The following is a 17,783-nucleotide window of genomic DNA, read 5'->3' as shown; positions in this document are numbered from 1 at the left end:
CATTGACTTAACCATCCTAAGCAAATCCTTTGTAGTTTAGGTATTTTGGGTAATCCAGATTACTTGTCTTACGACAAGGACGAACTATTCCTAAAGATTTTGTCTTGATCGAAGAAGGGAAAAACTAGTTGCATTACGTCATAATTCATGTAAGCATGCGATTCATTTCCTCCAGATTCGCAATCCCTAACTTTTCTTGTTAAGACCAAGCACATGTTAAAATTCGCATAACTTCTATTGATCCTACTAAGATATGCCTTCACAATTCATGCCACTAAGCTTTTAGGTTTTTAGGTTACAATGAACCATGCAGCCTTTCCTAACTACACTGCAATTAAATGATATTTATGCCAATTTAAAACTAGAGTTATCCTACTTCATGCAACTCTAGAATCATTCCATGCTTTGCAAATTCCTATGGTTGATAATGAATTTTTAATGAATCATTACTAAGAAAGATTCATCTAATAATGTGACATGCGATTTAATCTTTCCATGCATAGTTGAAGGTGTACTACATTAATTCCGACTTTGTAATGATAATCATTAGTTGTTCTAGATTCGTTACTTTGCAATGCACAGAAGCAACTTGCTAAAAATGTATAAACATCTTTCGTTCATTCCATTAAAAAAAATACAATTGACCAATCTTCATTTGTGAGTTATTTCCTTTAAAATAGCCAATGTATTTCAATCGCAAAAGTGCATCCTAATTCCATAAATTATCCATGTATAATTGCAATATTTCGACGTAAACCAAAAATAGGAAGAAAACCTAGACTTGTGGATTTGTTGAGATGTCCACATGAATGTTAGGAGATGATCCGCCTGCGGTTGCGCCTTGTGCGCTTTTAGGGGCCATCGTGAATTGGACCTTCTTGACTTGGCCGCAGACTTATGATCTTGGCCCGTCTCCCTCGTACGCGCAATTCCCTTTGAGGTACCACAAGGAACTTTCAATCGTTCCCCACATAGGCAATTTGGTGAAATATAGGAAATTCTCCAATATTTCCTATGTAGACAAGTACGTATTCCCCATCTATAACTAGGAAATTGCATTCCCTACATCTTATAATAGGGAATATAGAACATTCCCTACATTCCTTTGAAAGTCCCTACGTTCCCCACATCTTATAATAGGGAATATAGAGCATTCCCCACATTCCTTTGAAAATCCCTACATAAGGAATTATAAGGATGTGATTCCCTACTTTTATGTAATAGGGAATTAAAGGTACAATGAGGATAAGATAAAGATGATGTTTATCACAATTCTCTATTTCTCAATTCAAGTTGATAATGATGGTTTCGAGAAGGTAAGGACAAAGGTCACAAGAAACTCTAAACCACTTACTATATAGAAAGTTCACATTATAACTAGGAAGATTAGTAACCAAACTAGGAAGAATGTATAATTTTCTAGTTATAACTAGATAATTTTGCCATCACTAGTCTCTTCTAACTAGGAACATCCTTTTCCTAGATAGTATCTAGAAAATTGAAGCCCTATCTAGCAACATTATCTAGCAAGTTATTGTATAACTAGTAATAATATCAACCTAATTAGAAAATTTTACTTTTTACTAGTCATAACTAGCAAGTACTATCCTCTAACTAGGGAATTATAGATATTCTATCAAGTTAACTTGGAACTCATGATTTTTCTAGGTATAATTAGTAAATAAATATTCATTGATTAGACATTTACATTTGTATAATACTTACTCACAGCTAAGCTTTTCACATTGACACAAAAGCAAGACCACAATTGTTGAAAGGTAATCACAATAACAAAAAATAAAATTAAAAGAAAGATGTTTAGTATACATGAATAACACAAATTGTGTGGCCCCAACAACAGAGTCATTGCATTTAGCAACAATAACACTTACAATGTTGAGCAAAGTACATGGCCACATTGACCAAGCATATATCATGGCCATGACATCCATCTTATTGCAAAGCTCATGATTATATTAGTGAGAAAAAAGCATATTGCACCAATGGATTAAATAGAAACTCCACACACTAACATCATATTCCCTACTGTCCAAATGAGCAACAAGAGCAAACATTCAAAGTGCATGGCAAGAAAACCACACAATCATATATACCCCATCATGAAAATTAGATTGCCATATTAAAAAGGAAAGCACATTACCAAGTGCATGACCATATTGGTCATGGAAGTGCACATGGAAAAAAAGAACCACCAAGGCAAAGCGTGTAGCCATATTGAGAAAAATCTAAATTGCATTGCCCAAAACATGTGGCTATAGAAAATAAAGCAAACTACATTGCTAGTTGTATGATGAAATATTATCACCTTTCAAACTATCACTAAACTTATAAATTTCATGTCATAACAAAAAAATATAAGTACCAAGGATTCTAGTGATTGCCAACTATTGTAGCTAGCTCTATGTGGAAGCTTGCAACATGATAGATAGGAAGCTACTTTAAGGTTCACTATGAGGTGGCTTGAATAACAAGAAGGCTACACCTAAATAGCCTTACAAGGGTGGAAGTATTTTACCTTTACAAAGAACTAGTGCTCCAAAACAAAGAAATCCTCATTGGATATTCTCATTTTATTAGGGTTTGAAGTTGAGAAATTCCATAGAAAAGTATTGATGGGAGCATATCAAATTCTCACCAATCTCAAAGGTAGGTGAAATCATTCAAACAATGTAGAAACTCTTGCAAATTCTCAATGGAACATTGAAAGTGCATCATAATAAAAGGAAAACACAAGAGGAAAAGAAGAACAAATTAAGATTGGAAAATTTTTGAATTTATCTTTTGAGAAAAAATAAGAGAGCTAAAAGAAAGGCATGCTTTTTGTGCTAAGAACGTGTTCAACAAGGCCAATATTAAAATAGAGTATTATAAAAAGCAAGGAGGGAGGAAAGCATGTTGGGCTATTCTCTCCTATACATCTTAAAACTTCCATGTTGGGTAAAAAACCATAGGTTTGAATCTCTACAAGAGAGGCTGAATCCCTAGAGGATCTTAATGTACTCTCCGTGAGGATTTCAATCATGCTATGCATTTGGCAATTAAAAAATTATGATGTGTGCAATCTTATGTAGCAACTTCTCCTATAGGCACCTATTTGGCTAGTATCATCTTGTGGTCATAACAAACATCAAGTGTAACATCCATGACAAGTCTATTTATGCTACCCTCTAATCCCTCCTAACTTGCTCCAGTCCTTATTCCTATAAGTCAAGCCTTAGAGGTAATTCAAAGCTCCCAAAAATCTTGGAACAACTCAAGAAAATTCATGAGCACTATCATATCCCTTCTCTACCCTTAGAAATAATAGACACATGAATTTTTAGCAAGATCATTCATATATACTTGTGAAGATCATATCCCAATGACTATATTTATGGCCCCAAAAAACATTATTACGAATATTTTAAAATTACTCTATGAAATTATGATTTTGTCTAATTATAACAAATATTTTGAAATTATTCTCTAAAATTATTATTTTTCATGGAAAAATCTGACAAAATTTTTATCATTGTAGTTCAAGCCATTGGCATTTCCATCCCAATATGCCTTAGCATCCTATAAGATGCCAAAATACTCACTAGTGGGTTGGGATCCCATGATCTTTTAGGAGATAGGTGTTTTTGATTACATGAGTGCTTGAGAAGGAAAAAGGCCAAGTGACCCTATTATATAGGATACCTTTAATGTTGAGGGAAGCTTATCATGGCTCTAAGTTGATAAGTTCCCTATTGTGTGTTGTTGACAGAAGTAGTGTAATCACATACAACCCAATCTTATGGGGTTGGAAGCTCACATCCTAGGCTAGAAAATTGTTTTCTTTGTAGGGAGATGGATTTTATACTACTTCATGGAATAGTGTTTTTTTATATTATCTTTTGTGCAATAGAATGTTGTTTTCCAAAGTGTTTGTCATGTGCTAGATGTTGTGTTAATGGACCCTATGTAACATAATAATAAAAGGAAGCTACTTTTTTATGTTGTAATAGTATGGTACCTTTGCTAATTAGATAAGTAAAATAAATCCCATCAAGGAACGTGAGAATACCTCAATCCTAATGACCAACCATCTATGGCTAGATGGACCTAATAATTTGGGTAGCTTTTCTAAACATTAGATGGAGTTATTAATACATGATCCTCCAAATTCAGTAGGACATATATGAGGCTCAACTTCATTTTTGGGGGGCTAATGTGAGATGATGCCTTATCTGCAAGGGGATCAACATTTCATTCTCTTCCACTCAAATCCCCCCCCCCTCAATCCCCCCCTGAAGTGTGAGATATACCTAGCATCCATACAAGCACAAATGGTTATCAAAAGTTATTTGAGCCCCTTACAAACTAGATGAGTTTAGTAGGAGAAAGAAATGGAAGCCCCTCTCTTTCAATAGCTCCTTTCTAGATTTAAGGGAAGGATTCAACCTATAGCTAAAGGATGCTTGGAAACAAACCAACAATCCAATGGCTAATCCAATGTAGAACTAGATGAGATCCATAGATACCATCATTGAGATTATCAATATGCATGGCAAAAATCAGGATTGACTTTAAAGAGGGTTGCATGTTAGTAGTTAGCAATGTAGGGAGCATATTATTACGACTCTTACTAAGTGTTCTAGTAATGAGATGTTTTATCAACTTCTCAAAGAAGTGGAGCATTACATGGAGGATTTGCAAAAACATAAAGGTGAAGTTGCCAAAATTTAGTCTAAGGGAAATGGTATCTTATGGGATTGGTGCTTCAACCAATTAATTTTATAAATTGAAGAAGTAAAAGAAGCAACAAGAGTTCATCACTATGATAGATGATGAAGGACGAATCGTGGAATTTCTGTGCGAAAGGGTGTCTCATTGCCCCATTACTCTTTGCCACCGTAATCACCAACCCTTTACTTAAGAATTTGGATTTGAAGGTGCAACATGGAGTAAGCAAGGGGCTTCCTATACCATTAAGAAAACACTTGGTCTCCCAATTTTTTGCCAATAATAGCTAACCAATATTGTGCAAGTAGAGAAGCAACTAGTAGATGTAGTTGATGAAAGTGTATGAAAGTTTTCTAGAGCTATCTAGGGTTGTAACTAATGTGAGCAAAAGCAAGATTATTTACCTAGGATTGAATGATTTAGCAAAGTTGCTAAGGGAGCCAGGCTTCCAAGTAGCATAATTGAAGCTGTAATTGCTTGATTCTAAATAATTTGGGTGATTTCAAGATTTCTAGCATCATACCTTAATTACTGAGCATATGATGGAGGAATTTATTTGATTATCTTGTACATTATGTATGCTATGATTCAAGTAACATGCAACAGTGACTAGAAATACATGCACATGAAAGTCCTAATTTTGGCATTATGAATCCAGTGAGATTAATGAAGGTTGAAGATCCATAGCCTAGCTATCTAGTACACTCCTCAGCCTATCCTCTTGAGAAGCTTGGTACAAGTAGGTTGTGTGGTAATCCTCTTGAGTAGCTTGGTACAAGTAAGTTGTTTTGGGTTTCAATAGGCATCCATCTTAAGTAGCAGCTATGCCCTAGAATCTCATGTCAAGAAGCATATTAGACTCAACTTGGGAGTGTATTGTGGTGGTGGTCATGTACCTAAATACTAACCAATTATTTGAAGTCATTTCAATGCATATATTCTATCTTACAAATTTGAGCAACACTCTGATTGGCAATGTTCCAAAGTGGCTGGGTGTTTTGCATAAACTCTAGGGTCTAAACATATCTTTCAATAGGATTGAAGGTGAAAAAACAAACTACTGAAATATATTAAAGCAAGAGAAATACTTAATGACATTGATCAACCTAGCTATAACATACTAGATGCTTGCCTAGGTGTCATAGCAGTTTCAGCTTGCCTAGTGTTTTTAGAGTACGTAGCTTGAAATTGATTTGGGCTCTTATCTTGCAATAGTGGTGCTTACTACAGAGGTGCTTGCCAAACTACTACTTATCAAAGGCAACTAGTGCAGCTACACATGACTTCCCTTGATTTTCATCTTTAGGTTCATTGCTTTTCATTGAAAATTCTTTATAAAATAAAAATTTTTGAACAAAAATGATGACCATAATCTTGGTCATGCAAGGATATAATCCTGGTCATACATGATAGCTTCCTTGCATAAGATGACCATTATCAAGCCATGTGGTTTTGTGATGTTACCCTTGTTATCCCTGTTATGCATGAGAGCCTTCCCTACATAAGACAATCAAGATCAAGCTAGGTGGTACATACAATGTCTTGATTGTTCCAAGAAGGAGACTAGGCTCAAATAGAGATACTACAATAACCCCTGAAATTCACCCTATGACAAGTTCATGGAAGCTTAGGCAAGTCAAATGGGCCTCATGCTATAGAGAATGGCACCTAGAATAGATATGGTAGAAATGCACAGCTAGAATAGATATCGTCGACAACCATGGAGGTATGCACAACTGCTATCCCTACGACAGCTTGCCCCATCTGCTTGTAAATTTTTCAAATTCCCTATGATTGGTTTGCATAAGGAGGTTGAAGAGTGAAGGCATTGGGTCCTCCACAATTGAATACAGACATCGAACTTGACCTCGTCCGGCATCCCGCAGGTAGGGCATCTCACTGATTTCTCCACTGTTGCCATCTTGTTGAAGTGCTTTCGGAGTCGGTCGTGGACCTCTGGCATATACTTCTCCGGCAGCCTAAAGCTATGCCGCACGATCAGATCCACCAGTACACCCAGCTCATTCATGTCTTTGCTAGGTTTGCTCTGTCCATCAGCGCAAACATTGCACACACATTGAAATCTGTGACGATCGAGATGGAATGTTGTACATACTACCAACATTCTCCCCATTCATGGCCATGCATTAACATGAGATAACCTTTTATGAGAGATTAAAGAAGGAAGGTTGTTTGATGCACACTTAGATATCAAGGTTGTTTGATGCCAATGTTGATGCGCAGGGAAGGGTATCACCATGGCATGAGGCCGTGCAGGTGACTTATTACATTGAGCCTTGCAGATGAGATCAGCCTCAGGAGAGAACAGAGTTGTCGACCTTGGATGGTGGGCACCCTTGTGCGAGGCAGCAGGTAGCCCTGGGACACGAAATTGCTATGCGCCTTCTTACTCTGGCAATCATCATCATTACCTGCTCTCTCTCCTGATGATTTCACAGCATCAATGGAGGTGTAAGGGCTCAAGGCCTTTGGCTCTTCCATGATTGTCCCCAACCCTTCTGCGAGGATGCTGTCTATCCTCCGGATTGAATGAGTCTTGACGTTCTGGGTGTGGAGGCAGGGCAGGGACAGGAGGCCTGCTGTCTTCTTGATGATGACCATGGCTTCTTGATGGAGAATCCAAAACAGAAAAAACCAAAAATATGAGGCGATTCAGACGCAATTCATCGAATATCACATGTACCCAGTAGGCGGGTCTTTCTGCAGATGACAAGGAAACCCTCTTTATTTTGAAATTTGTTATTAATAGATTCGTAGCAAATCCCGCCCTTATCTGTGCAGTGTGCGCTTGATTAACAAAGGCCAAGACAACCCAAAGTGATATTTTGGCATTTACTTCTCTTGAATTACTTGTTTTCTTGAATTACCTTTGTTTGAGACATCAAATGTTGTTCTTGCAGGCCTTTTGAGGAGATCGACATCTCAAAGGTTCATCATTCATGGGTATGCTGTTCCTCTTCACCTGTATCAGAGAGTTCAGCACTAGATCATGATTATTCCATGTCATCTGGGAACTCTAGTCATCTTCCTAGAGAAGATGGTCCTACATTACAAGCATCGGCATCTGGTGCTCATCACCATTTGGAAGGTAGTGCTGCTTATTTCCTATGGCCTCCTGCATATAGGCCTCATGTTAGAGCAGAAGAAAGGAAAATAAGTTTTTTTGGTCTACAAAAGGATCTAAACTCAAACATAAGTGAAAGGGTGGCCAATGGCAGGCAAGCTTCAACACTTTTGGATGTCATGACTATCCGAGCATATCATAGCAAGCGCCTACGCAGAGTCAGCCTTGGAACAACAGTGGGATTCCGCAGAAGGCAGGGCCATTTAACAAGTACTCCTGCAATCATTGTGTTTGTAGCTTGGAAGGTTCATAAAGCATGGCTTCAAGAGTGCCTGAGGCTTCCAACTTATCTTGAGGTGAAGGAAGTTGTCTCTAAAACCCATGGCATGTGGTTTTATGGCCTCTAATTCTATGATCAAGTTTAAGCAATAACTGCCTAGATTGCCTGTACATGAGAAGCGTTATGATGTCAACTAAAGATCCACAGGTAATACTAGTTTCAATGTAGTGGACTTCTTGCTTAACTTCATGGTCCCTTTTTCAGAGAAGTTTCCTTGCCTGGTTTTCCATGAGTAATGTGCAGGAGAAAAGTCCAGTTCTGTAAAAGTGCTGAATCATTATCTAAGTTAGCAAGCTGACATAGAAATATTATAGTTATACCCATTTGGATGGTATCAGAGCATACCGCCAACCCCTCAGTACGCTCCCATGGCCGTTATTCCCCCTGCAGTCTGCGCAGATTCCTTGGCCTTCTCCTCTTTTTCCTCCAGGTGGTTGTTTTCCTTCTCTTCTTTGACCCCCTGCTCTGCAGTCTGAGGCGCCAGTTTACCCCCTACTCTGTAGTTTGAGGCGCCGGTTTATCACAGTCTGCATTCTCATGAGTAGGTCGGAGCTGTGCTTCTTTGCGAAGCAGTTGGCTGTAAATTCCTCGGGAGCTTTCTCGACGGCACGGCACTGTGCAGGTGAGCCAGCATCAGGATCAAATTCCCATGTCTATCATCCGACATGATCTTTGAGCGTGTGAAGCCAAGGGCCGGAGCCATCGGCGATCCTCAAGTGCCACATTGAGAAGGCTGAATTAATGCCTGATTAGCACATGCATTCGAGGGTGCGCAGGGAGACACCATGGTTGACGACCTAGAAGAACCCCCAGTCGTGGCAGGCGATGTGGATCTGGGAGAGCACAAAGGCCTGCACAAAGTCCTTGCGCCGCGTCTGGTCCTCACCACTGTCATTGCCGGCATTGCCTTCTGTCTGTTGGCATAGCAAGGGCGAGAGGTCAATGGTAGGGACCTCGTGCAGGACGATTGAGGCATCACTACAAGGGCGATAGGCAGGGGGCAGTATGAAGGGAGCAGGGATGTGATCGGCTTGATGAAGATGATGATTTGCTTCCAAGTTTTTTCCCTGTCTTTGATGGAAGGAGCCATGCTCTCTCAATGGCAGGGATTTTATAGAAGGACTCTAATAATTCAGAATGTTCACTGAGGTTGAGTTCGTCCGCCTGAGAAGAGACGAAAGTTTCTGAGCAAGCGGCCAAGGTCTTGCTTGCTGATGACATCCTGGAGCTTGCTACTAGTGTTGACTTCGCGCTCAAAAGTGGAATAGAGGATGAAGAGATGGAAACCCAGCCCAGTGTGCTCTCTCTCGCCCGGCCCCCTCCTACCTTCCTGGCTTCGTGTCTTCTGGTTCGCTGCTACGGCTTCCCCTCTGAGGCTCCTACAGACCCTACTTATCTTTAATTAATCGATTTTTATCCTAAATTCAAAAATAAAGCTGCCCTGCAATGGAAGATTACACCAGAAAAATTGGTGCTGCATAACATGAGTCTTGGTGGCATCCATTACTATGTTTATATAAAGCGCTAACGGAGGAGTAGGACAAGAAGCTTTTAGGTCTTGGTGTCCTTCCTGGTCGCACAATCTCCACTGCGAATCCTCGGCTCCCTGTCAAATAGAAGACCAGACGTAGTCATTATGTTAGAAAACAGCAATGGTATCTGATGATGACCTGTAGATTTAGCTTTGGCTTCTAGTGTAAAGTGATTGTTTAGCTGCCTTTCTGGATGTCAGCTATCAGGCATGGTTGCTGCCTTTATGGATTTCAGTTATCAGGCATGGTTGAACTACAGTTCACTGCACCCAAGTTCAGTTGCAACCTGGATTATCTTAAACCCACTTTCAACCTGGATTATCTTAAACCCACTTTGAGGTGTGGGAAAAGAAAAGGAAAAATGCAAGAAAACTAGGAGGATGCACTGGAAGGCAAAGGGCAATTCTGAGTGATCTGGGACCTTGGCTGTGAGGTCCTCAAATTGCATGGGGCCATAGCACTTCCTCTTCATCCTTATCTTTTTCTTCTAAGAGACTTCACTCAGTCCAAGGAGGCGTCGGATCTGGAGGGGGATCCTTGAGTAATCAAGGTTGAAACCAAGTGATGTTGCCACTGAGGCAGCAGTTGCAATCTTTTTCCTGTATCGCTCCAACCTTGACAAGCAGAGGGGGATTGATTCTATCGGAGGGGGGCCCTTGTTCTTCCCTATTGGTGACAAGCTACTGGCTGCAATTATTTTTCTACTGTGCTCAGACCGCAACAAGAAAATTGGGGTGCTATATATAGATAGACTATATATATATAGACAGACTATATATAGCTAACAGATCTCAGGTAAAAAGCCAGTGAATAACTTCAAAGTTTGAATACAAACTACTCGTCTTGAAATTTAGTCATTCTATAATTTTACGTTTGTTTTGGAGGTGTGCAACTTACGACCCAGCCTTGCAGATACGATCCAAAGCAAGAATGTGCCCCAGTAAGAATATTTGTTGTTGTCATTTTCTTGTTCCTGGGATCTGTGAAGGGGTTCAGTACTAAGCCCCAGCCTTGCAGATACGATCCAAAGCAAGAATGTGCCCCAGCTCTCTTTACAGCGATTCTCACTACAGTTGCATTTATATTGGGAGCTTTTACGTCCATAGTGTTGGGATTTTTGGGCATAATGATTGCAACATATGCGAATGCTCGCACAACTTTGGAAGCCAGAAAAGGGATAGGCAAAGTATTCAAAATCGCCTTCCAATCAGGTTCGGTGATGGGTTTCTTACTTGCTGCTAATGGCCTCATAGTTTTATACATCACTATAAAACTGTTCCATCTTTATTACAAGGATGATTTGGAGGGCCTTTTTGAGGCCATCACTGGCTATGGGCTTGGATGCTCATCCATGGCTCTATTTGAAAGGGTTGGAGGTGAAATCTATACCAAAACTGCAGATGTTGGAGCAGATCTTGTTGGAAAAGTAGAAAGGAATATCCTAGAGGACGATCCGCAAAATCCAGCGATCATTGCTGACAATGTGGGTGATAATGTGGGAGATATTACTGGAATGGGTTCAGATTTGTTTGGCTCCTTTGCTGAAGCTTCTTGTGTAGCTCTTGTTGTGGCTTCCATGTCATCATTTGGCACAAATCATGACTTCACTGCTATGTGCTTCCCTCTACTCATTAGCTCTATGGGCATTGTGGTGTGCCTCATCACAACCTTGTTCGCAACTGATGTGTTCGAGATCTCAAATCTAAGGGATATTGAATCTACACTGATGAGACAATTGCTGATATCCACCACCTTAATGACATTCGGTGCAGCTTTTGTTTGTTGGCTGGCACTACCATCCACGTTTTACATATATGATCCTAACGGTGGTGCAAATATGGTTCAAAACTGGAAACTATTTTTTTGTGTTGGAGTAGGGCTTTGGGCAGGGTTGGTAATTGGCTACGTTACAGAGTATTTCACCAGCAATACATAAAGACCAGTCCAGGATGTTGCTGATTCTTGCAGGACAGGAGCTGCTACCAATGTCATATTTGGTTTGGCACTTGGCTACAAGTCTGTAATTGTTCCAATATTTGCTATTGCTATTGCCATCTATGTCAGCCATACCCTAGCAGCCATGTACGGGATCACAGTTGTAGCTCTTGGAATGCTTTGTACCATTGCCACTTGTCTAGCCATAGATGCATATGGTCCCATAAGTGATAATCCTGTGTTAGCAGAGTATTTGTCAGCTCATGTGTGAGTCTGAGCTTGATCTGGGCTGGGCATTTTTATTAGGTATTTTAGGTATTTTTCTGGTGTGGCATTTTATGCCAGTGGAGCATTTTATGAACCTGTGTTAGCATTAATGCTGGCCGACCAGCATTTATTGCTCTCCATTTTTCAGCCTATTTATACTTAGTGGCTCCTCCTCAGTCATCATCATCTTCACCATCTGCAGACTCTGTGGAGAGAGGAGCTAGTGCCCATGCAGCCAGTGACTCACTATTGTATGCGATTGTCTTGTGTTCAGATATATGGATTCCATTTCTCGTGCATACATCTGAGTTCTCATCTGTATCGTGTCCTTCTTTCTCTTTTTGTCTTGTGTTTCAGCAGTTTATTTCATCACATGTTTATGCTTTTACCGTTGCCCCACTTCTGACATGGTATCGGATTTCAGGATCTGTGCTCTTGCTGTGTTTTCTTCTTGATTTCAGGACTGTTTTGTACCCCTGCTGATCAGATGACTGCTGTCGCAGCCAGACGATCTGTTTTGGGGCTGTTTCAGCCTGCGTTTTTTGCAGTTTTGCCATCGCCTACTGCCTATGCACCCTCTGCTGCCTGCGTTGTCGTATTGCTGCGCATTCGAGGTGTGAAAACCACCCAAAAGTTGTGCATGAGATTTGTTACTTTGTACATACTTTGACGTAGACGTTGTGCTTCGCTTTGCTTGAACATTTTTCTTTCAGTTGGTTCATGTTCAATTTTACAGAAGAAACAAGCGTAAGTTCCTTAAAAGGTGAACTGTTCTTCCTCACAACTGAGAATGGAAGGTGGATATCTTGTTTATCCATCTCTTTTTACATTACACACACTTGATGCTCACACAGCAAGTTGTTATTGATTTGCCATTGATCTGACTGGGAGGTACTTTGCAATGGGGAGTGCAGATGCTCTTGTGAGTCTTTGGGGACTTTCTGAGATGCTTTGTGTTCGTACTTTTACCAAGCTTGAAGCAAAGTAAGAGACCTAGAGTTGAAGGGACATGCAATGTGAAGAGGAAAAGACGCTGCTTTTCTGTGTGTGTAAGGGAGGAAAGTGTGGCTAAATAAGTGGGCTTTTTCTGGTTCATAAAAAGAAAACAAAAGGGGAAAAGAAAACACTAATGAAGAAAGCTAAAGAGGGATTTTCAAAAGAGCTAAAGAGGGAGGGAAAAAAGAGGCGTATGTGACAGAAAAAGAAGAGTATTACGCTAAATCTGAATTCTGGAGGAGAACAATTGGTAGGAGAACAGTCGACACCCAGAAGAAAAGCAGAAGATCCGCCTATGGAATATTGATGCAATGCCTCAGCTTTGCAAAACCCTGGAGATTCTTACACGCAGATTTTACTGGTTTATGAGCTTCATGAAGGAAATGCTAAATTGGGGGAAAAAGGCGGCTTTTATGATGGCGTATGGGGAAAAAGCCTGAAAAAGAAAACAGGGAGCAGAGGCTGGGAACTGGGAAAAAAAAGCAAAGGAGGGAAAGGAGAAGTTGATAATCGAAGCAGTGATGACTGATGAAGACGAGACATCAGACTGACGAGCGACTTGAAGCTGGCAAGCTGAGATTGATGAAGAGGAACGAAGTGATGCAGAGAAGACAAGCAAATGATAGACGAACGAAGAGGAACGAAGTGATGCAGAGAAGACAAGCAGACGATAGATGAAGTTGATGAAAGAGTCGAAGTTAAAGAGTTGAACGAAGCTGAGGAGACTAAAGACGCTGTTAAAGACTGCAACAAAGACGAAGAAGCATCAGCTGAATTCAATTCAGCCTTTTGCGATAACTCGGAGCAGAGGATTGGGCAGAGGGGAACAGGGCTTATGCTTTAGGCTTTCATCTTTTGTGGTGGAAGCATGTGAGACTGTATTTACTGTAGTTGAGAGAGGTAGAGTTGGAAGAACTCTATAATTGTGACACAACAATATCGATTGTCTGATCAGCAATAATAATTTCATCAATTGCAGCAACTTATTCATCATCAACTTTAATTTCCAAGGCAGTAGCATATTCCGGGACAGTATGTTCATTTATAGGTCTTTGGAACTTCCAAGTAGACCTCCACATTTTCAAAGCAATCATATCAGCTGCAGCACCAGCAATGGTTTGGTGCTCTAACTCGAGCAGCTGGTTCAAATCCAGAGGTGCTAAAACAGTGTGATGTTAATTTTCAGTGTGCAACGTCTCAACAAGGTAGCTGTGATGATGGTGTACAACAGCGGCTTGTTCTTGAAGCCTCTCAAGGCTTGTCAAAATCGCAAGCATTGTATTAAATGCATCTACGGGCAAGTGAAATGAAACTATTTGTTCAATCACTTCTACCATAAGCAGTACCATGTACATAGCAAGCCAATTGTAGTGTTACTGGCACGCACTTCCCGCAAAGTGCCTGTTCTACAACTAATTGCTGCAGCAAATGTGTCAAGAGACTTACTTTCCAAAGCACAATTATCCAATATTGAGTCTAACAATCAAAAGCATGCAGGGCAACAGAGCAAGTGAAATCCATCTGTTGGAAATTAGACTTCTGTTGGTACCTTGGACAGTGAACCAATAAGCTTGAACAGCATGACACGACCAGTTGGTGCACTGAATGAGTGTCGGAAAAAATGAAGAAGAATACTTGACTGCTGAAGTCGATTGGGGCAGCTGATATCGATACAAAGGGTTAAATCCTCATGCAGACCAATGTATGCAGATCAGGGATCTTAATGAATCGATGTACATGCATAGTTAAGAATCTGAGCTTTGATGTGAAGTCTGGCCTTAAATGTATATCCACAGAATTTAGCATTGGATCATGCTTATGCAAGGTTGTTTCCTTTCCCATTTCCCTATGATTAACAGGATCATGTCAGAGCTCTTTCAATCATTGATCACTTTGGGTTCTTTTCTTTCCTAAGAGCAGTTGGAAGTAGCCCATACCCATGGGCTGAGCTTCAGTTAGAATAGAACTGTGAGTAGCAGGAGATGAAAGCTTAGCCTTTGTCATCTCACTTGAAGGGCTTGGATTTGATCACTTGCAAGATCATGTTGAGTTTACCCAACAAAATTCTCTTCGTATTATGCAGTTTGCCTTTGAAGATGAAGTTAGCCTATTGATGTTTTGAAAGGCAGAAATACATTGATGCAAACTTACAAACTTGCATTAGAAGCTCCTCATATTACTAATGTTGTGCATGAATGTACCCTGGTTATTTACAGATTTAGAGACTAAAAATGATGCAGAAATAGAGCTTTCAAATTGACTTTGATATGCTAAATTGACCTTCTATCCTGAAATTATTCAAAGTCCTCTGTGGTCGCGACTTTGCTTTCAGAATCCTTCGACATCTTTGGTGAACCCGACGTGAAAGCGTCGCAGAAATTTCAGGATGGGAGATTCTTCAGCCTCTATTTCAGCTTCTTCTACAACTTCAGCTGCGTCTACTTCAACTCCATCAATGACTGCTGCGTCAAGTACTTCAACGGAGGATCTAAAACAGATTTTGCAGAATATGTCCATGTATATGCAGCTCCAAAATCAGCAAACACAAATGTATATGCAGCAGCAACAACAATTGCATCAATAGCAGTTGTCTCAGCAAAGGCAACTCTATTCGAAGCAGGAGAATGCAAACAGCGCGACTAAGGCTATTGAAGCAGTTGAGAGTGAGAAGAAGCTATTTGACGGGCGTAATGTTTCAGCATATTTGAAGACATATGAGATCAAGATGGGGTTTTTTGGAGTTCCTGCTGGACTTATGAGTAAGTACTTCCTTCGTCTTGTCACACCTGCTTTGAGGACAAAAGTGACTGATCTATTTATTCAAAATACACATTGGCAAGATTTTAAGAAGGCCTTGAAAGAAGAATACTTCCTTGAGGACTTTGGTATGGCTACTCGGCGGTCATTCCGAGAGTGGGTCTACATGCCAAACAAAGGTCTTGCTGCTTCAGAGTTGATTCGTGAATTCGAAGAGAGGTATAGTCAGCTTGATGCCATTGAACAAAGAGCATTGGATGTTGAAAAAGTTGAGCTTTTCTTGCAAGCTGCAGATCCTGCTCTTCAAGAAGAATTGGGTGAGCTTCTTGAAGATCGCACAAAGCCTATGGGTCTTAAAACTGATTGGCAGGATGCTCAGGATGCAGTCTCGACTTTGACCAAGAGGAGGATATGGAAGACTCGCCTATAGAATGGTTCCATGACACCTACACCATCATCTGCTCCTATGCCTACTTCTATCCCTGTTATTTCTTCTCCTCCTCAGCCAGTTTCTTGGCCTATGCCAGTGCCTACTGTTTCTACTCCACCTATTCCTCCTGTTCCACGACCGATGCCTACACCTTCTGCTCCAAAACCATCCACTCCATCGGTGCCTACTTCTCTTAATGACATAATCAAAGGCATCACAGATTTGACACTGGAGTCAGTCAAAGCGGAGTTGGTGGGTAAGTTGAAGGAGTAGTTTGCTTCGACTGCGCCTGCTACTTCTTCTAGTGCTCCTATTGCACCTAGGAGTGCTCCTAGTGCACCTAGGAGAGATCGGAGATGTATTTGGTGTGATAGTACGGAGCATCAGCATTGCAGGGATTGTGACTCTTTCCAGGATGCAAGGAGGCAGAATTTGGTATATTGGGGGCAAGATGGTAAGATTTGGTTGACTGAGACAGGAGCTCCACTTGCTACCAACTTTGGTAAAGGTGGAATGAAGAAGTTAGTGGAGGACATGGCTGCGCGTACTTCTTATGTGACAGCTAGAGGTGATGCTTCTGCATATGGAGTACAGATTGAGAAGGGATCAGAGACTCAGTCCACACTATGGACTTATGCTATGGAGACTGCAAACAAGGGGAAAATTCAGCAAACTGTTTTGACTAGCGCAGGCTCTAGCATCAGATCAGAGATAGGTTGGGACTCGCCTGTTGACAGGTACTCTATTTATGCTTATTTGGCTAGATCTCACGGTGCAGATGTACTTGTTGAGGAGAAACATAAGAGGGATGAAGAAAATCCAAGTGCAGCTAAGAAGACTAGAGGGGGTGAGTTTGTTTCTCCACCTACTGCAGGACCGTCTTCAAGACCAAGGCCAGATCGACAGATGGAGGATGCTCAAAAGAGAGAAAAGAGGCAAGAGCCTAGAGAGAGAAAGCAGCCAGGATTCAGATTGATGTCTGATATTGAGACATCTACAGACATGAAGAAAATCTTTAATGATAAGATACTTGGCAGTGAGGTGACTTTCACTATTTCTGAGATTTTGGGTATCTCAAAAAGAGAGTTTCAGGATCAATTTCAGGAGGTCTTGAAGAGGAAAAGACATGCATTGGTTACCACTGATACACAGGGAGTTTTGATTGGGGAGTTGGATGAGGATGATGATGAGGTTATGGTTGATAATGTTTCTATTTTGCCGCAGGTAGAGAAGAGGGTTCAGCCTATGCATTATGCTGAAATTGATGAGCCTGTTTTGATACCGCGTAGTCACTTTTCGCGGAGCCATTGGGCTAGGGCAACTACAGAGACGATGGTAAAGATTGGAGAGAAACAGGTGCCTTATGTTGCATTGGTTGATCATGGTTCAGAGATTAATCTCATAGTTCGTGGATTTTATGAGAGTAACAGATGGCCTATGGATGTAGAGCATGGGTGGCATATGAGAGCCGCCAATAACACTGCAGGTGATTTATATGCTGCTTGTCCTAGTGTCAGGGTTTCTATTGGTTATGTAGAGGAGGATTTTCATTTCTTTGTGCAGGATTCATGCTCTTATCCCATAATTCTTGGTCAGCCATTCATTACAGAGATGCGCATGGAAACAAAGGTCATGGATGATGGATCTGCTTATGCACGGATTCATAGTAAAGATGGTATGAGAGCAGTTCAGTTTATGACTGTATGTGTGAAC

At 40.7% G+C, this 17,783-nt stretch overlaps 1 pseudogene; it reads left to right on the top strand.

Annotated features, from left to right (window-relative positions):
- Positions 1–7,992: 7,992 nt before the first annotated feature.
- LOC148027072 (pyrophosphate-energized vacuolar membrane proton pump 1-like) lies at positions 7,993–11,891 on the top strand (annotated as a pseudogene).
- The last annotated feature ends 5,892 nt before the right edge of the window (positions 11,892–17,783 follow it).

The sequence above is a fragment of the Lygodium microphyllum genome, chromosome 13 (assembly GCF_053477565.2).
Source record: "Lygodium microphyllum isolate KBCC chromosome 13, Lygodium_microphyllum_v1.1.10, whole genome shotgun sequence".
Classification (NCBI taxonomy): Eukaryota; Viridiplantae; Streptophyta; class Polypodiopsida; order Schizaeales; family Lygodiaceae; genus Lygodium; species Lygodium microphyllum.
Note: the sequence above shows the minus strand (reverse complement) of the source record. Positions and strands in the feature narration are given on the sequence as shown.